Source organism: Halichoerus grypus, chromosome 2 (assembly GCF_964656455.1).
Source record: "Halichoerus grypus chromosome 2, mHalGry1.hap1.1, whole genome shotgun sequence".
NCBI lineage: Eukaryota > Metazoa > Chordata > Mammalia > Carnivora > Phocidae > Halichoerus > Halichoerus grypus.
In genome coordinates, this window is record NC_135713.1 from 50,098,217 (window position 1) to 50,118,982 (window position 20,766).

General features: G+C 42.2%; 1 non-coding gene across 2 annotated transcripts; it reads right to left on the reverse strand.

The window, feature by feature from the left end:
* Positions 1 to 14,384: 14,384 nt before the first annotated feature.
* FAM200C (family with sequence similarity 200 member C) lies at positions 14,385 to 20,612 on the reverse strand. Of its 2 annotated transcripts, XR_013445606.1 has the most exons (3): positions 20,184 to 20,612; positions 19,222 to 19,328; positions 14,385 to 16,795 (listed from the first exon to the last, which is right to left on the reverse strand). It is a non-coding gene; the product is annotated as a family with sequence similarity 200 member C (transcript). The 2 variants fall into 2 exon arrangements; XR_013445605.1 differs by lacking the exon at positions 19,222 to 19,328.
* Positions 20,613 to 20,766: the final 154 nt, after the last annotated feature.

The following is a 20,766-nucleotide window of genomic DNA, read 5'->3' on the forward strand; positions in this document are numbered from 1 at the left end:
CACTCCCTCTGCGTACCTTGGTCTGTTCCCAAATATGTCAGGAATGAAAAAGGTAAGGAAACCCTGCCTCGAATGCATGGATGCCATTCATAATCTAAAGGACTCTAGGATAGAGTAGAAATCTCCGCGTGTTACCCATGGGCCTCTACTGCCATAGAGGCTGAAGCCACTCTTGTTGGTAAGGAGATGGTTGAAGAGAAGTACAGGAAAAGGAAAAGAAGTACAGGAAAGTGGCACCTGGGAAGCACTTAATATATGTTTACTGGCTGAACGAATGGGCGTGGATGTTCTTCCAGCTTTTGGGGAAGACTTGGAACCGAGGTCTCCTGAAGCTGAGCAGAGTCCTTGGGGTCTTGTCCTGTGGGTCCCTGCAGTGGTGATGGCATGGAACTGGAAATCCCAAATACTCATGAAATGGCTATTCTAGGAGCTGCAGGAGCTGCTTCAAGATAGAATGGGGCTGGGGCGCCTGGGTGGCTCAGTCGGTTAAGCGGCTGCCTTTGGCTCAGTCATGATCCCAGGGTCCTGAGATCGAGCCCCGCATCGGCCTCCCTGCTCAGCGGGGAGCCTGCTTCTCCCTCTCCCACTCCCCCTGCTTGTGTTCCCTCTCTTGCTGTCTCTCTCTCTCTCTGTCAAATAAATAAATAAAAATCTTAAAAAAAAAAAGAAGATAGAATGGGGCTCAGAGCTTCCTCACTCTAGCCTGTTTCTGTCTTTAATTCAGTACACAAACATTTGTTACCTATTTTGAGTATGGGGACAAGGAGGTGAACTTCTGGTCTATGGGGAAAAGGAATGAGAACACAAATTCGTCTAAGAGGCATAATGCAGTAAGTGCTATAGGAAACATACAACGTGTTCAAAATGAGGAGGATTTCCCCGTTTGTTTGATTCAGTTCAATTCATTTCACAATGCCATTCATGTCTAGAAAACATGCTCAGTGTATTGAGAAGATGAATGACATTGAGACATTTATGGCCATAGAGGGCTTGTAGTCCAGCAGGGGCAGCCACGTGCCAGACGTGGTAGATCGGCTTGTTCCACATCTGCCCAAACCTTTCTTGGTGTGTTTTCCTGTACTACAGAGGCTGAAAAGCTAAAAATCCATTTCCCAAACTCCTTGCTGTTGGAGTTCCCCTCGTAATTTAGGTTTGGCCAGTCCCGTGCGCTTGTGCAAACCTGAATTCAACACTGAGTTAGGAAAAACAACTGAGTTAGGTGGAGAGGAGGCAGCAGCTGGGGAGGGATCCCTTGTGCTGGCGGTGACCTACAAGGGGCAAGATAGCTTTAGAGTTTGGGCAATAACTCCTGGCCCCGGACTATACCTAAAATTATGTGTAGAGACTGGGTCCAGTGACTCCTGGAACCTCAGCTTCCAGATTGTGGCAGAAATAGTAGTTCCCTTGGGCACTCAGTACTGTGTGGTGTTCTGGGAATCAGTCTCGAGGACCAAGCCAGGCCAGAACTTGCTCTACAAGGATTCTGAGTTCACTTGATTCTATTCATTAATCCATGTTTTCTTAAAATAGCTAGAACGGTTTTGCACCTTCACATGAACCCTAACTGATACGTCACGCTGTGAATTAGAGGTGTTGTGAGTGTCAGAGACGGGGCGGGACACGAGTGTGAGCAGAATAGCAGGGAGGACATCTAGACGGCCACCTTTCTTTCCTCTTTCTGTTTCACCTTGACCCCATTCCAATCCTATAAGCAACTTCCAAACCAATTAATTGGTCAGATATCAAACAACTACAGTGCACAAGGCACTCTGCTTTTCGTTGTGGTCAAGGCAGTGCACAAAACAAGTGAGCTCTCTGCCATTGTGGTGCTTTTGAGGAGACAAGTGTTGAAGGAGCACTGAAACATAGAACTCACAACCGTGGCAAGAGTTACGAAGGAAAAGAAGAGGGAACTGTGGGGGAGAACAGTGGGGCAGAGTCTGTGAGAGACTTTACTTTCCTGGGAGGTCTGGGAAGATCTCTTGAGTAGGTAACATCGAAACTGAGTCACGAAGGGTGAAAATGAGCCAGCCCTGTGAAGGTGGCAAAGGAGGAGGGAGAGTGATGCCAGGCAGAAGGAGCCGTGTGTAAGGGCCACACTAGCCATGCCCAACAGCTTTCTAATGCTCCCCTGGGTAATAGTCATAGGATAGAGTCTCAACCACTTAGCGTTTCTGTAGCCTCAGTAACTGGAAGCCTCTGTGATTTGACATCTTCCCAGCCACTTCTCCAATTTTTCCTGTGTCAGGATTTCTCAATCTCTGCATTACTGACACTTGAGACTCGATAAGTCTTCACTGGGGGAACTATCCTGTGCATTGTAGGATGGTTAGCAGGATCTTTGGCCTCTACTCTCTAGATGATCACAGCGACCCCTCTGCCTCCAGTTGTGACAACCAAAAATATCTCCAGACATTGCCCAATGTCCCAAGGTGGGCAAAATCGCCCTCCACTGAGAACCACTGCCCTATGGGTAGCCCTGTTTTGGTCAGGGTCGTCTTGCTGGCTCCCACCTTCACCTTTTATGTGTCGACACCTCCACTCAGGCAGTTTCCTCCAACCACTCTTCTGCCTCTCCACAAAGCCTTACACATGTGTCTACTAGAAATTCATAGCTTTTATCTGCCCATTATCCCTCTGTCCATTGGGGAATTCCATTTGGGTGATTCTCATGTGTACTGGGTGGTAGGGAAAGAGTGGTTCATCTTGGTGCTCTGCCTGCCCTCTGGCTGCAGGAGTAGGGGCATGTGGACCAGGCACCCCTTCCTTTTGTGCCCAGTTAAGAACCCAAATGGGGGGCCTGAGATCCAAGCAGAGATCATCAGAATCTTTCCATGTGATTTCCATGAGATGGCACTTACTTTTCTTCTGAATTGTTAACTGTAAAGATAGAGCCCTGGGCTGCACTAGCCATTTTTTCCTGCCATTTGGAGAGAGCCTGCTTGTGGGAGGAGTCAATGACATCAGTATACAGATAGAAGTAGATGCAAGAAGAACTGAAAGGTGGGAGAGAGAGAGTGCTCTGACCACATAATTGGAAACCTTTGTGCAGATACTTGCACTACAACATTCATGTTCTAATTTTTGTTCTCTTTCTTCAAGCCAGTGTGAGTTGTTCCTGTCAGTTAGACCATGGAAAGAGTCCTACGGCACTGTCCAATGCCTACCTCAAATCTCTCCTCTTTCATGAACGGCCTCTTAATACAGAACAATCTGAAGAAAATGCTGTCCTTGAATTCCTAACTAGTGGTTTGCTGGAGACAGCCACTAATTCTGTGCTTCTGTGCTTCTCTTTCCAGTTTTGAGTCAAGGGACATCATATTTGCGTCATAGTGGGAATAATTATGCTACGGAAATCAGCAAATGCTACAAATCAAGACTCTCTTCCCCCAGCAGAGCCTTCAGCCTGTTCACCAGCCCAGCACTCTCTGAATGCCATTTCAGCTGGACCACCCACTTGGATATTGGTCACATACCGATTTGTAACAACTCTTGCTTTTTGAATATGGTGACGTTGGGAGGGCAAGTGCCCCTGACCCACACTGCATCTGAGTCTCCAAAGGAGGAAAGGTCCTGAGGAATAATTTGGCCTGTGGTCTTCATTTCACACATGGGGAAAAAGAGGACAGAGACCTTCGGTGACTTGGTAGTTCGTTGTGAAGTCAAGACAGAGAAAGTCCACAATCTTTTGACCTCCATCCATGATTAAAATGTAGGCCTTCCCAGCCTTCCTCTTTGTCCTTTTTCAGCCCTTTCTTTTCTCCAATTTTGGCACAAAAGAGGGTTTAAAATGATTGTTGAATCATTCCAAAGAGCTAATGGCCAAGACCCAAATTGTCAATGCTTACTTACAACAAGGGGCTTTGGGGCTGTGAAGTTCTCCAGGATGAGATCATTCCAGATGGGGTCTTTCTAATGTGGCAGCACTGGGGAGACAGCTGCTGAAAGAGAGGACTCGCTGCCCTTCTATAGAAAGACCGCGATGTTGGAGTGAGTGTTGGCTTCCCTGTGTATTATGTCACTTAGAATCAAACAAGATGATAGTTGAGCTGCAAGGAAAGCTTGCAGATCTGTAAAAATTGAAAATACACAGTTTATTTTTGACATAGTTATTCTATTTCCACAACTTATCCTGGAAGTGTGCATAAAGATATTCATTTCAACTGTGTTTGAACTAATAAAAGACTGGAAACAATCTAGTGTTCACCATCGGGAACTAATTAAATAAATCATTATGCATACATACATAGAGGCAGAACTCTATGTACTACCATGGAATTATCTGCACGATACTGTGTTTAGTGAGAATGATAAGGAGCGGAACAGTGTGTATAGTTTGCTATCATCCAAGTTAAAAAGAGGTGAGGAAAACACACAGAAACACACATGAATGTATGAGCATAATCTATCTCAAGAAAGATACATGAAACATTGTGACCCAAAAAGTTGTCTCTAGAGAGGGGAACTGGAAAACAGTGGTAAAAGTAAGATTTATTATTCACTTTATGGAACAATTTGACTTTTAAACCATGGGAATCTAGTACTTATTCTATGCCCCTCCCCTCAATAAAATAAAAAAAAAAAATAAAGAATATGCTGTGTTACAGTCCTTGGAAATTCTTCCTTGGCTCTGATGGATGAGTTGGATCTGGGGATGTGCCAGAGAGCTGAGAGAGTTAAAACTAGTAACCCTCCCCCTACAACTATATACTTTCTTTAAAAAAGATTCAGTCTGTTTGAGTATTCCAAGTTTGGGACAATTATTTCTCCCATTATACAGCTGAAGGAACAGAGGCGCAGAAGCCAGCCACCTTCCCAAGGTCACAGAGCGAGCGGGAGCCAGAGTTGCCGTGAGAGCTCAGCTCTTGTCCAGTCATACATTCTCCTACTGGGGCCACATTTGGCCAGGCAAGGGCTTCCACAAGCACCGCAGGCTTCACGGGAGGGAAAAGAAGAACCAGAGAGTTCGGAGAGGCTCCTTTGGTCTAAGGTTTCAGTAGAGTTAAAGCCCCGAGCCAGCAAGAGTCCCAGCACAAATGAAGTCAGACCAAAATAGTTACCACTTATATTCAACAGGAAATGACCCAGAAAAGATCCAACCACTTTCCAGATGTAACTTGAAGGGCCTCAATTGGAGAGACATTTTGGAATCTAATGCAAAAAGCTCTTGATGTTTCTCAAGTCGGTGTGGGGATCAGAAATGAACAGACATTTGATTTGAGGGAAATGCCCTGCTAAGAAAGTCTAAGGCTTCTGCTTTAGGGAATCAATCTTTGAGAGAGCAGTGTAGGAATGAGTATAGAAACCAAGGCCTTGCCACGTTTGGCCAGCATAATTTGGGGAGGGGCTGTGAGAAATAAAGGGTCTATCCCTGCCTTTTGGCTGGAAAGAAAAGCAGAAATCCCAGACTGAGGAAACAATGCATGATTAGACTGCATAAGTGAGATTTAGCTAGTGGCTAGAAAGAAATTTTTTATCTATCAGCTGTTGTGCAGTGAACGGAAACTAATTTCTCTAAATCTTGTATTTCAAAAGACTTCTACAAATTTCTTTTAAACAACACTCAGAAGACAGCTCTACATGTCTCATCCACTTAATTTATGATTGGTATAATAAAAAAAATCATTATATGTGCTACTGCTTGTGAAGAAAAAAGGTTATACATACACACACCTAACCTCTGGTTAGCAGAAAATAGAGAAGAGAGGAACTAGTTAAATGATATAAGAGAAAACAACCAATTCAGAGAGTAGGGACATTCTTTGAAATTTTGATGTCATAAAAAATTAAAAGGTGTTTAATAAAATTAAGAAGATATTTTGGGGGCAATTGGAGGAACTTTGAATATGATCTGAGTATTAGTATTAGGGAGTTATTGTCAGATGTATGATGAAGTATGCCGGGGTGAAGAAACATAATGTTGGGAACTCACTTTAAAATGGCTCAGAACACACACACACACACACACACACACACACGCACACACACACACACAGATGGTTATTAAGCTATCCTCTCTTCGAACTCGGCTGGCTCTATGTCAAGGCTGGGACAGCAAATCCTTTCTCCTTTGCCAGCGGGTCTTCTGTCAGTCAGCCAATAGGGGGCACTAGAGGGAGACTGGAAGTCTAGATGGGCAAGGAACTTGCTCCTTTCTGTTTTGCTTACTGTTACTGGCAGGGTCACCCAAACAACAGTTCCTCACCCTGGCAATGACAGAAGTATTTCCTGTGGGAGGAACTGGTTCAAGTTTCCATTTTTCCCACAATCTCAGAACCAGCCTCATTATGCTTCTTCAGACATATTGATATCAGCGGGCAGATGCCTCCTCTGTCCCAGCACCATGGGACGCTTTATCCGAGCTCTTAAGTTTTATTAATCCCAAACTCTTCTCCTTTCTCCCAGCCCTCGGGCTGGTAACTGCTTTCTGCATTTACTACAGTATTCCTTTTGCCTTTCCAGTTTTCTCATACCTGGTTAACAATTCTTTATAGTAAATTCTGTCTGTGAAAGTAATTGGTAGAGTTTGTGTCTCCAGACTGAACCTTGCCTGATACAAAAATTGGTACCAGAAGTCTCAGGAAACAGACCTCAGAGATGGAATATTTTCAGGTGTTTGGATTTGTCTCTAGACCTGAATGCACTCTTGAGCTTCTTATCATGGAAATGGGATGCTGGTAACCCATGGCATGGAGTGACACTGATTAATCAAATTATTGGCTGTAGAACATTGTGATGAAGAACTTCCCGAAGCAGGTGCCTTGGGAGATCAAGTGGCTGATGGCAATAATGATGACTAGGAGGAATGTGGGTGAGATGCCTTCTTCTGAGAGCACTGGAGTGCTTACAGAAAGAAAATGACATACTCAGCTCTTTAAAGTCTCAGCTCAAGTCCTGGTTAGGGAGATTCTATGGCAGTCCTAAAAGTATCTCAAATCTCTTATAGCTGCAAATTGAGACACAATATTTAACTGTGAGGGTTGCAGAATTTAAAGGTAAATTGAATTCAAAGCCTATGTCTCTCAGTGCAAGTTGGGATGAGAACTGGGATAGTGTCTAATTCTAAGACTTGGAATGAAGACATCTGCATAGGCTTGCATGAAGCTAAAAATCTTAACCCCTAAGTCACTCTGAGCCTTCCTTGCCTTCACCCTCCATGACTGAGATTAGGCTTCTTTTGCTTAAAGTTCTTGTATTAACCTCACCTGAGGCAGATGCCTTTCAAGGAGATGCCTTTACTCTTCAAGATCTACCCTACTACCCCTTGTTGCCACTAGACCCATAACTAGGGTCAGATCCAGAATATTACAAGGAAACAAGTTCAAAGTCTGATCCTGAAGGAAAGATTTTATAATCCAAAATAACTGCAAGATTTTTCTAATTTATATAGGCAGAAACCTGGTGAATATGTGTGGAATGGGATTCTAAGAGCATTAGACCAAAGAAGGCAGAATATAACAGGCCAAATTTACTGATATGGGTGTATTTATCAGGGATTCTCTATTTAATGTGTTAACCTGTATTAAGAATTTGCTTATTTGGACTCAACAGTGACCTACATATAAGAATGAGTTTGAGATCCCAGAACTTCCCTGGCATAATGTAGAGAAAGGAATTAAAACCTTTAGGGAGAGAGAAATGTTAGAGTAAACATATTATTTGTGACCTTCAAACTTCCCCCACTACTGCCCTCTACTATATGGTTCAAGAGGACCCAGTGGACACTCCTTCACTAAGGTATTGAGCAATACATTAATGAGATCATCAATATTCTTGAAAATCTCTGTGGTGGCTGTTCTCTTTAAGCTGGTATGATGGTAGAAGATGCTGTCACCAATTCAATGCTGTTCATTAATTTCATCCGAATTGAAATTAATGTTTAACATAATACTCAGCAGGGACAAAATGGCCATCAAAATGTTTTGACCCCCAGGGAACACTGATAGTAGCTGTTGATGGTTACTTTTATGTGTCAATTTGGCTGGGTCACTGGGTGCCCAGATGTTTGGGTAAACATTATTCTGGGTGTTTCTGCAATGGTGTTTTTGGATGAGATTAACATTCAAATTGGTAGACTTTGAGTAAAGCAGATTGCTCTCCAAAATGTGAGTGGGCCTCATCCAATTAGTTGAAGGCCTGAATAGGATAAAAAGACCAAGCTTCTCAAGCAAGAGGGGAATCTCTAGGAGACTGTCTTCAGACTGGATCTGCTTTCCTGCCTGTGTGGCTAACTGGCCCACCCTGCAGATTTTGGACTTGCCAAGCTTCCATAATTATGTGAGCCAGTTCCTTATACTAAATCTCTTCCTATGTACATACACACACATCCTATTGGTTCTGTTTCTCTGGAGAACCCTAATACAGTAGCTAGTTGGTACAGTGGACGTAGGAATGAAATAGATGGGAAGTCTACTAAATATTACTTGATCTACACATTAGGAAAAACTCTAGGTCTGGTGCTCCGAAGTCTGACTAAAGTCACTACAGAGCGAGTCATAGCCTCTCCTCCAGTTTCCAGACCTAAGCCAGCTATCATACCCAGAGTCCTTGACTGAAGGATATGCTTTTTTTTTTTTTTTTAAGATTTTTATTTATTTGACAGAGAGAGACAGCAAGAGAGGGAACACAAGCAGGGGGAGTGGGAGAGGGAGAAGCAGGCTTCCCGCAGAACAGGGAGCCCAATGTGGGGCTCGATCCCAGGACCCCAGGATCATGACCTGAGCCGAAGGCAGACGCTTAATGACTGAGCCACGCAGGCGCCCTATGCTGAGTTTTCTTAAGAACTCCACAACACTGCCACAGTATATACTATAAACCTTCTTTCAAGACTTCCCCAGAGACCTGTAGTCGTTAATAGGGTGACTGTATCCTGAAAAAAAAAAAAAAAAGTCTTCAGATCTTTTGGGCATTAATAAGCACTGGTCCTGAATTGGCAGTAATTTCTGGGACCCTAAAACACCACTCTGGTCCACCAGTTAAAGTGGGGGCTAATGGTGGTCAGGTGATGAATGGAATATTGGCCCAAGTTAAAATTACAGAGAGCCCAGTAGGTCTGTGAACCCAGCGGTCACATCTCCAGTTCTTGAATGTAATTGCATTAGACATACTTAATTACTGGCAGGATCCCCATATTTCCTCTCTGACCCATGGACTGAGGGTTATTATTGTAAAAAGGGCCAAGTAGAAGCCCCTAGAAAGTCCCCTCCTTACCAAGCCAACAGCAATAGCACATCCCTAGAGGAAATTGCAGAGATTAGTGCCACCATCATTGGCTTGGTATCTGTCACATCTCCACTTAAATTTACCTGTTTGTCCTGTGCCAAAGGTCGGTGGATCTGAGAATTACGATGGATTACTGTAAATTTACACAGGTGATGACTCCAATTGCAGCTGCTGTTCCAGATGTGCTATCTTTATGAGAGAAGATCAACATAACCCTTGGCACTTCACGTACCATTAGTGATCTGGCAAATGCTTTTTATCCCCTCTCTCTATAATAATTTGCAATGATCACCAGAAGCAGCTTGTTTTTACATTGCAGAACTGAGACCACCTTTATAGTTTTCCCTTAGGGCTACATCAACCTCCTGTCATAATCTGCAGAGATCGTGATCATCTTGACATTTCACAGTCCATCACACTGGTCCACTTCACTGATGACATGCAGATTGGATCTGATACGAAGGTAATAGCCAGTACTGCAGATGCCTTAGTAAAATGCATGTGAGGTTGGAGAGTGGGAGGTAAACCCCATAAAAATTCAGGGACTCATGCACCTTGGTGAAATTTCTGATGTGCTAATGGTCTGGAGCATGTTGCAATAGTTCTTTCCGTGTGAAATATAAGTTGCTGTCCCTTGTATCACCTCCCACTGCAACAGGGGCTTGATGCTTGGTGGGCCTTTTTGGCTTTTGGAGGCAACATATACCACATTTGAGTGTATCACTCTGAGCCATTTACCATAACACTGCCGGTTTTGAGTGGAGTAGAAAAGGCTCTGTAGCAAGTGTAGGGCTAGCTCCTCTGCCACCCAAAACTTAAGATCAGCAGATCCAATGACATTAAATATGGCAAATAAGGATTCTGTACGGAACCTCTGGCAAATGCCAATAGGAGAATCGAAGCATACACCTCTAGGGTTTGGGAGCAAATCCATACCCTCTTTTGAAGTTAACTGATTTTCCTTTTAGAAACAGCTCTATGGCACTGGGTGCTGCGTGATCCAGCAAGCCATAAGCTGGAATGTGCACAGCAGCAATCCATCATCACGTACCAGTGGTATACAAGGGAGAGAGATCAAGCAGGTCTAGAATGCAAAAGCAAGTTGCCTGAGTAGGTGGCTCAAATCCTTTGACACCTACTCCCGTTACAAGACTTCTTTTTTCCCAGTCTTTACCTCTGGCTGCATGAAGAGTTCCTTTTGACCAGCTGACTAACAGGAAATTTAGGTCTGGGGGCGCCTGGGTGGCTCAGTCATTAAGCGTCTGCCTTCAGCTCAGGTCGTGATCCCAGGGTCCTGGGATGGAGCCCCACATCGGGCTCCCTGCTGGGCGGGGAGCCTGCTTCTCCCTCTCCCACTCCCCCTGCTTGTGTTCCCTCTCTCGCTGTGTCTCTGTCAAATAAATAAATAAAATCTTAAAAAAAAAAGAGAAATTTAAGTCTGGTTTACAGTTTATTTTGCCTAATAGGCTAGTGCCAGCTGGGATCTGCAAAACCTGCTGCAGCATTACAACCTCCATCGGATATGTCTCGGAAAGATCCCAGTGAAGGGACATTTTCCTGAGGAGAATCCTGAGCGGTACGATTGCTTGTCTGCTATGTCTGAACTGAGCACTACCCCGAAGTATGGATCGAAACTCTAGTATTCAAGGGCAGTTACTAATGGTGTGATGACTGTTCAGGACTTGGGAAGAACAGATACATAAGACAAGTGACAAGGTCTGGGGGCGAAGTATATAGATGGACCTCTCAGAATAGGCAAGAGAATTGAAGATTATTGTGCTCCAGGTGAATGTTCACCTAAGGACACTGTACATCCACGAGAACGTACTTTGTAGACACGCGACTATAGGGAACATAATTAACCATGAGCCCCGGCTGTTGCACTCTGAAATTCATCACACCTGTGTTGGTTCAAATGCCTCCCATGGCCTGCTTCCAGTAAATGACTGAGAGTAGCAGGAATACTAAAGTATATATGGGTCTCTCGTGATAGCTGACCCTGGCTTGAGGACTCCTTGAAGAGCTTGCTGAACCTAAATTAAGACAGAGGAGGTTCTCAGTAATCAGGACAAGATGACGTACGTTGTAGCAATTAGTCAGCCTCTTTTTCCAGTCATCTTAATGACTGCTCAGTGGGCCCATATACAAGAGTGGCTATGTTGGCAAGGATGGAGGCTTATACATAGGCTCAGCAACATGGACTTCCCCTCACCAAAACTGACCTACTGAGTGCTTGACCTGCCAATAGCAGAGACCAGAGACCAACACTGGGCCCTGATGTGTTGGGCTAAGGGCCCCCTGGTGTGGGCCCTTAGTGGCAGCTTACTTACATTAGATCCCTTCTATCACGGAAGGGATAGCAATCTACTCTCACTGGAAAAGACACATTATCTGGGTATGGCTTTGCCATTTACTTCTGCCAGCCTTATTAGCTGTCATGGAATAGCAAAGGAGTATGTGCTGACCTATCCACCCACTTCAAGTAGCCTTTGGTGGCTTAGAAAAGTAGCTGAGATGTCAAAGGTCCACATGCTCAAGTCAGTTTTAGAAAAAAAGCTATTTATATTTTCTTTCCCACCCATGTTTCCCAATGCTCCACAACAGTTCTGTCTGCCAATTTTGAGCCAGCAGAGGCTCAGGTGGGGTTTTTTTTTTTTTTAAAGATTTATTTATTTGAGAGAGAGAGAGAGAGAGAGCACACAAGCAGGGAGAGGGGCAGAGGGAGAAGGAAAATTCCGATTCCCTGCTGAGTGCAGAGCCCACGTGGGGCTGGATCCCAGGACCCCAAGATCATGACCTAAGCCAAAATCAAGAACCTGCCGCTCAACTGACTGAGGCACCTAGGTGCTCCTCAGGTGGGGCAATTTTAATTTGAACTACAAATCCTTTTTCTAGAGATGTTTAAAATCAGGTATTTGGCAAAATCTGTGGTTAAATTTACTTTCAACCAATCATGCACAGAGAGTGACATCTGCTGGTCATACGATTATATCTTTATCCTGATTCTTTTTTTGCAATTGACCAATGACCTTAATTATATAGTAAAAATATAAGACAATTATCTCTTTCTTGGGAGAAAAAGAAACCAACACATGACTTGTAAGTGCCAGTATATGTACCATTGTGGGAAATTTTTTTAAACTAAAAAATAAAATCTAAGTTTCTTTATTTTAGCAGACACTGCAGTCTCTTTAATTTGATCAGGTAAAATAAACTGTTGTAGAATTTGAAAATGAATTCAAAACTCAGCTATTCCCTTTAAAATATCCTTTGGGTTTTTGTTTCATAGCAGGAGAATTCTAGTGGACTTAATGAAAGACTGGCCATCAAAGGTCATTTGCTTCTGGCATTGCGTCCTAGTCCTGCTTTTTTGTATTGTTAATTTCCATGCTCCATACACGCATACATTGCTTCCATCCTTCTTCCTTCCTATCTCTAGATACACACACATATGAAACTTTATACATACTCTTCCAGATTTATTCCTATATTAGCTTTGGAAATTCTTCCCACTGCTCTTGATGTTAGATTATACTAGAAAAAAATTAGGAACTTATATTTTGTAACTACATTTTTAGATGAAAGTCATGTATTTATGTTTATTGATAAGAGTATTTTGATGGATGGTGATCAAGTTGAGTTTTGTGTAGAAAATACAAACTTCAATTTGCAGTATTCAGGTGGCACACCTGTTAGTCAGATTCCATTCCCCTTGTCTTTTTCCTCCAATTTTTCACTATTAGAAAAATGCTGTAATTATCTGTTTTATAAATCAAACTGTGGATATCCCTGATTCTCCCCAGGACGTAAATTCCTAGAGGGAAAAATCCCCAATCAAAGGGCTACGAATAATCAACAAAGGAACTAAAATTAATACTACCATAATAAAAAGTTGGGAATAGTAGGAAAGGAGATGAACGTTTTATAAATTCAGTACTTATTATCTAGAGGAGTCAATATATAACTTCTAAAGCTGATAAATCAAAACTGGCATATGTGGGGGAGCCTGGCTGGCTTAGTCGGTGGAGCACACGACTCTTGGTCTTAGGGTTGTGAGTTCGAGCCCCATGTTGAGGGTAGAGTTTATTTAATTAAAAAAACCAAAAAACAGGGCGCCTGGGTGGCTCAGTTGGTTAAGCGACTGCCTTCGGCTCGGGTCATGATCCTGGAGTCCCTGGATCGATTCCAGCATTGGGCTCCCTGCTCGGCAGGGAGTCTGCTTCACCCTCTGGCCCTATCCCCTCTCATGTGTTCTCTCTCTCTCATTCTCTCTCTCAAATAAATAAATAAAATCTTAAAAAAAAAAAAAAAAAAAAAACCAAAAAACAAAACTCAAAACTGGCATATGTGTTTGGTATAAACACATTACTTAGAGATAAGGGTGGAATCACAAAATGTTAAAGCAGAAATGGTTAAGTAATTGAGCAGGAAAGGGACTGTGGCTTTTTATTATAGACTCATTTTTTAGCATAACACTTTGATAAGGTATTTAGGTTTTGAAATAAAAATGTAAATTTATTAAAATTTAAAACTATATTTTACCAAATTATTATCCAGAAAACGTATGTAAATTTAAATTCCCACAGGAAATTTTTTGATGACCCTGATTTACCATGGTGACTTCACGTCAATTTATTTATTATTTATATTCTGGTCCATTCAAAAGTTTTGAACTATGTTAGGTAAATACACAGAGCTTAAGATGTAAAATAAGTGGGAAAATTGGGGTAAAGGGAAAATAAGATGAGACCGGAGGCCCAAAGAATCTATCAGAACCATCTGGAAGCTGGTTAAGAATGAAGGCCCTTGGGGTGCCTAGGTGGCTCAGTCGTTAAGCGTCTGCCTTCGGCTCAGGTCATGATCCCCGGGTCTTGGGGTCATGATCCCTTGGGGTCATGATCCCCACCTCAGGCTCCCTGCTCAGCAGGAAGCCTGCTTCTCCCTCTCCCACTCCCCTTGCTTGTGTTCCCTCTCTCGCTGTCTCTCTGTCAAATAAATACATAAAATCTTCAAAAAAAAAAAAAAAGAATGAAGGCCCTTGAGCTTATGCCAGATCTGCTAAATCAGAATCTCTATGGTGAGGCTCTCAGATCCTCTTTTTAGCAGCCTCAATGACTTGTTGGAGTCCTGCTGTAATTTAAAAAAAGACAAAGAGTGACTAATAGGATATTAGGACATTTATTAATGTCATGGTATTTAGAGCATGGGAGCTAGAGGAATGGACATTGTAAGACTAACTCCAAAGAATACATTTAAAAGTAAATCTTATATAAACTAGAATCATCCCTTTTCCAACTATAACATTTCATAATCCTTTTCTGATCCCATTAGCCTCCCCATTGACAACACTCACAGAGATGCGGGGACTCAGTCTATCATTTTGTGCTTCAACTTTTAACATGAAGATGCATGTTCTGGGAGATCTTCTCTCTTCTCCGGGATCCATTCCTAGCCTATTGTACCACTTAGGTGGATATTCTAGTGCTTGTGTGTCTTTTTATGTATCACATCAACAGCTTCAACAGATACTTAGAAGAATTCTATGTATCCACTAGGTGGTATTTTATCTTTTCTGCTGCCTGTGTTCTTATTCTCAAAACTGTGAAAATTAAAAGTTACACATGCTAAACTTTTTCTTGGGATTTGGTATGCCATAAATATAAAAGAGACACAATTATAGCTTAATTTTACAATGAAATTAAGAATATATTAAAAATTATACATTAAAAATGTATCAGCTCACAGTGACTTCTGCTGTAGCTGTAGCTTTTGTTCAATGATGTCTGAGAAACGAGGAACTTTTTTTGAAATAGCCACACGAATGTCATCACTCATATTAAAGCAGCTTCTGGACTTTGTTTTAAAATGTAAAAGTGATGAAAATCCCAACTCACAAAGGTATGTAGTTGCAAATGGTATAAGGATTTCTAGAGCTGTCTTTGCCAGGCTTGGAAACACTGTGAATTGAGCACACCAGAAATCCTCAAGCTTCATTGTCTCAAATTCCATTAGGATTTGGCCACTAGCTCGTAATTCAGCAAGATCAGTTTTCATCAAATAACCATCATCGACAAAATCCAGATTAAAAAGAAACGGATCCAGTATCCATTTACTTGCTTCAGCAAGATCTCCAACAGAAAAATATCCATGGAAGAAGTTGCTCAGCTGTTGCAGGTGCAGTGTTATTTCAGCTGCAATGCTTGCTGCTTCATTATCTGAAACAATGATTTCTTCAAGAAAAGGAAAGTTGGTAAAATTTCTTTTCTCAATTCGCTTTAGCCAAAATGGAAACTTCCTAACAAAAGCAGATAACTTTTCTCTAGCTGATACTGTGTTCATCCCAGTCCTTTGCATAGATGCACTAAGTTCATTCAGGTGTTTGAATAAATCTGCAAGGTATGCTAAGTGAACTTTAAACTCTTTATTTTCAAAGCCATCAACTAAGTTACTGCTTTGATGGTGAAGAAACTGATTTATTTCTTCATACATTTCAAAAATATGGGTAAGTATTTGACCTCGGGAAAGCCACCTCATTTCAGTATGGAAAAGGAGGACACTATACTCGATTCCAATTTCTTCAAAAAAAGCCTGAAAGAGGCGATGATTTGGAGCACGTCCTTTGATGAAATTTATTACCCTCACCACAGTAAACAGAGCATCTCTCAGTTTTGTAGGCAAGGTCTTTGTGACAAGGTCATGAGGATTCAACAAACAATGTGTGATCACGATGTGAGGTGCCTCTTTTTTCACACAGGCAACAAATTCTGAATTTTCTGCCAGCATAGAAGAGGCCCCGTCAGTACAAACAGAGCCACATACATCAAGCGCTATCTTATGCTTCAAAAAGAAGTCTCTGAAGAGATTGAACACATCTTTTCCTTTCATTGTTAACTGCAATGGTTCACAGAATAAAAATTCTTCTATGATCTCTCTTTCTTTTATGTATCGTACAAATGCCATTAGCTGACTGCAGTCACCCATGTCTGTTGTCTCAGCAAGCTGAATACCCACTTTCAGAGGACTGGCTTTGATGTCCTCTAGAACTTGCTGTAAGATATCCTGGCTCATTTCATCAATTCTAGAATGGATCACATCATCTGATAAGGGTACCTGCTGAAGCTTCTTTTGTGCATCTGGTCCCAAAACTATTTGTGCTATTTCCAATGCACAAGGTTTTACTAATTTTTCAGCTATTGTATGGGGATTCTTCTCCTTGGCACATAAATATGCAAACTGATATGATGCTTGTAATAAGGCATCCTCGTGAGATGCAACTCCAAATGTTTTCAAGGTTTCACTCTGATCAGATGGTGTTGGCATATGCTTCAGGCTATTGAGATCATGCCCACCTACACCACCATGCTGTCTGTTAAAATGGTCAGACAATTTTGATGGTCTGAGGTCAGCATTTGAAAATATCGAGTTACACAATACACATTGTGGGCGCTGAGTTCCATCAACCTCTGTTGTACAGGTGAACCAGTAACGAACATAGTCATCATCCCATTTGCGTTTCTTCGACATGGCACCCCGAAATTCTCAGGTAGTATTCCAGAGATGCTGCAGAATTTTGCTTTGGGAGTAAAATACAACCCACATATTAAAAATCACTGGCTAACCGAATTAAAACAAAGCCACATCACATGCCATTTGTACATGTAAAGAAATATCCTGTAACATGTCAGTTCAAAGTAAACCATGACAGCATGACAGTCCAACTTAAAGCTATCAACTCACAGCTAATGCCCCGGAGTAAACGACTTACCAGTAAGCTACATATGGGAGATTTGGACTTATATAGGTTGTGAATACCCGTAAATCCTCTACTGGTGAACTGAAGTTATGGCTTCATTTGTTTTCAATGATGTATGTTCCAAACAAATCTGGTACATTTTGTATCCCCTAAAAGGGCATCTTACTACCACCCCCTCCCCCTCCTTCCATTCTCTGCCAGGGATGTACACACACAGGCAGTTATGAGCAAGTGAATAGAGAAGGGCGTAATTCATTAAATACTCTAAGGAAGGACATATTTTGACATAGTGGCTAGTTCTTTTTCATAGTTAAGGATTAAACAGGTCTGTAATACTATTTGATCCTTGACTGGCTCTGATTCCAACGTAAGCAGAGAATTTCAAATGGGTCTGATTAAGTCGCCTTTGACACAGAAGTAGGATACAAAATTGGCCCAGAGCTTCCTTGCAGCTAAAGTGTAACACACTACCAGTCCATGATTCGTATTGTCCATATAGAAAAGCAAAACAAGTTGTTCAGGAGAAATACAACTATTTTTGTTACTGAGACTTCAGAAAAATCTCTCTTATAGAGTAACACCCTTAGTTACAATAGGAATTTCATGATGCTTTTTCATATAACTACCCCTCAGTAAAAGCAGTCAAGAAAGAAGCCGAAACAATGGAATGAAAATAAGCAGTATTCCCAAAATTAAGATTTGTTTTAATCTGAGGACAGGGATTAGAAGGTAATGGTTCCTAGGTTAGCAAATGGAGGAATCAGTGAAATCTTTTGCTAAAATGTAGATTCATGGTCCCAACTCCCAGAGATTCTGATTCCCTAGCTCTATAGTAGGGGCTCAGAATCTGTATTCTACATAAGCATTTTGGATAATTCTTATGAATGGTAACCAGAACAGTAATCTTTAATAAGAGATGCTCATCACAATCATTAGGAACCCCTTTGAACTTATACATCTCCCTCCCTTAGAACTAATAAATCATCTTCTCCAGAAGGAGGACAAAAGACTCTAAATCTTGGGGCACCTGGCTGGCTTACTTGGTAGAGCATGGGACTCCTGATCTTGGGGTCATGAGTTTGAGCCCCATGCTGGGCACTGAGATTACTTTAAAAAAAAAAAAAAAAGACTCTAAATCTTGTCCAGGTGATTCTAATACATATCCTAGTGTGTATCAGATTTACAGGAATAAAAACATATCCTTCAGGCCAACCACTAGGTTGCTGATATGCTAGGTTGGTAAATAAATAGTCTAAATGCTTTAATAGGCATTTAAGTTTCTGAGTTGATAACAACCTCCTAAGAAAGTTGAGGGACCTAGAAAGTCATGCCTTTTCTTCTTCTTCCTCCTTAGCAATGAGCAAAGGTATAACCCACAGGTAGGCTCAAACATACCTTCGAAAACAGTTCTATCTCCCAGATAAACAAGTGATCCCCTAAGTTTCTAAAGTTCTATACTACAGAATGTGGCGGAAATAACTTAACAGGGACACATTTAAATCCAAATGCCCACTTTGGCCATAAAAAAAATCTCACAATAAGTAAGGCAAGAATATTAACTTAAAACACTAACTTTCTAGTGGCTCTGCCACAATTAGCTATAAAATGAACTTCTATGTAAGCTAATAAGTTGACATGCCCTATGGCTGTTTGTTATGAGTCAGTTAAAAATTGGAAGGTATCTACCCATCAATAAAGATGATTTGAAGTTTAAAAGTTGATCTTAAGCTTTCTTTTGTCAAGTGATGACAATAGGGCCAAATGTGTTTAGAACCTCTCCTAATTGATAGTAAAATTATGACATTGGCATAAAAAAAAGCTTATCTTTCTATATTCTCTTATGTATATTTACCATGTATGTTTTGGGGAGCAGGGGAAGTGAATGAAAAAGCTTTGCTTCAGTCTCATTAGAAAGTATTACAGGACCAGTTAAGAGTCCATTCCAATCCACCTTGACTATGCTACTCAAGTATGTTTTGATTGAAAATTTACCTGTTCTGAACAAAAGGTTTTTTGGAAAAATTCATTTGCAGTAGTCCTCCTCATCTCCCTCAAAAAGGGAGAATAGGTAGCAAGAATTTTCAAGATTCTCAAAGAGGAATTTACCACCCAAGAGGCTTTCTTGTGTTTTAGAACCTCACAATTTTCACTTGCCCCTCTGTGGTATTTAGTAATCACAATACCCTAAGATACGTAAACATTAAAAAAGCACCATCATACTAAAAAACTATTGTTAACTGGGGCACCTGGGTGGCTCAGTCGGTTAAGCATCCGACTCTTGATCTCAGCTCAGGTCTTGATCTCAGGGTCATGAGCTTGAGCCCCACGTTGGGCTCCATGCTGGGTGTGGAGCCTGCTTAAAAAATGGGGAGGAAAACAAAGAAAAAAAAGGAAATTATTGTTAAACAGATGTGATAATAGTATGTTTGTGTGGAAAAAAGTACTCATTTATTAGAGATACAGACTTAGTTGTTTACAAGTGAGATGATAAGATGTCTGGGATTTCCTTTGAAATACTGTACTTCAGCATACACACGCACGCACACACACACACAGTGGGGCAGAGATAGAAGACATAAGATGGGCCTTGAGTTGTTAATGAAGCTGAATGATGGGTATGCTACATTACACCATTCTCACTATTTTTATGTTATGTGGGGGAATTTTCCATAGTAAACAGTAAAATAAACAAAAGGCATGACCTTATTTAGACAGAATTCGCTTTTAGAATGATTCCTTTGAGAGTCTGAGAGATATGCAGAGTGATGCAGATGCAGAGTGATATAAGAAAGTAAAATGTTTTTGCAAGTTTATGAGGTATAGGGGAAGATAGGAAAAAGTATCACTGATGAAATGCCAGTTAAAAGTGAACATTCACGTAACAGAAATCTTTGGGAAATGCTAAAATATATATTTCAGCAGTGACAACACCCAAGTGCAGTTGTAAACCTAAAACTCCAAACCAAACACAATTCAACTTCTATCTTGCCACTGCCTCTTCCAGTCCAAGGGAGGTGCGGGTGTCTGGGGGACAGGATTTCCTTAGTACACTTTGCAATTAAAGGCAACAGCCAGGAGAAAAGGGACGGAAATATAGTGGCTGAGCAAACGCTCCAGGGGCAAACGCCTGGGATCCTGGCTTTGTCACCTGTAGGCTGGGTCCTTTCCAAGCCTCGATTCCTCAAGTGGGGATGACAATAGTACCTACCTTAGAGGGCTGTTGGGAGCTTTAATTATGAAGCATGCATGTAAAGAACATGCAGCTCGTAACTGGTAGGACCTGTTGGTGTATTATTAAAGACGGCGCGTTTGGGAAGCAGCTCGGGCGAGCCACGGGCGCCGGCTGCGAGGAAGGACTCCGCTCGGTCTCCGCCCGCCCGTCTCCGAGCCTGGGCGCAGGCCCAAGGGATGCTCGGGCTTCTTTCAGTCGCCCGTCTCCGACTCCAGGTCGCTCTCCGCTCGGGCTGGGGTCCAGCCACTGAGCGCCGGAACAAGTCAGGGCGGCGGCTCCTCAGGTCCGGTCCCCGAGCAGGAACCTGCAGGGCGCGGGGACACAGATGCGTCCACGGCGACCTCCACCCCAGCCGCGCCGGGGTTCCATCCGGGTTCTCCGTGTGGCTTCCCGCCCGTAGACGGTGTCTCCCCGCACGCAGGCGCATTAGCCACCGGCTGAGGCCTCAGCAGGCTTGAGTAAGGAGCATGCGCATTGGCCCTCTCAAAAAAAATTTTTTTTTTTTTTTTAATTGAGTACGTGGAGCGGGGAGGTTTCTTTTGTGTCTGCCGGGAAGGAT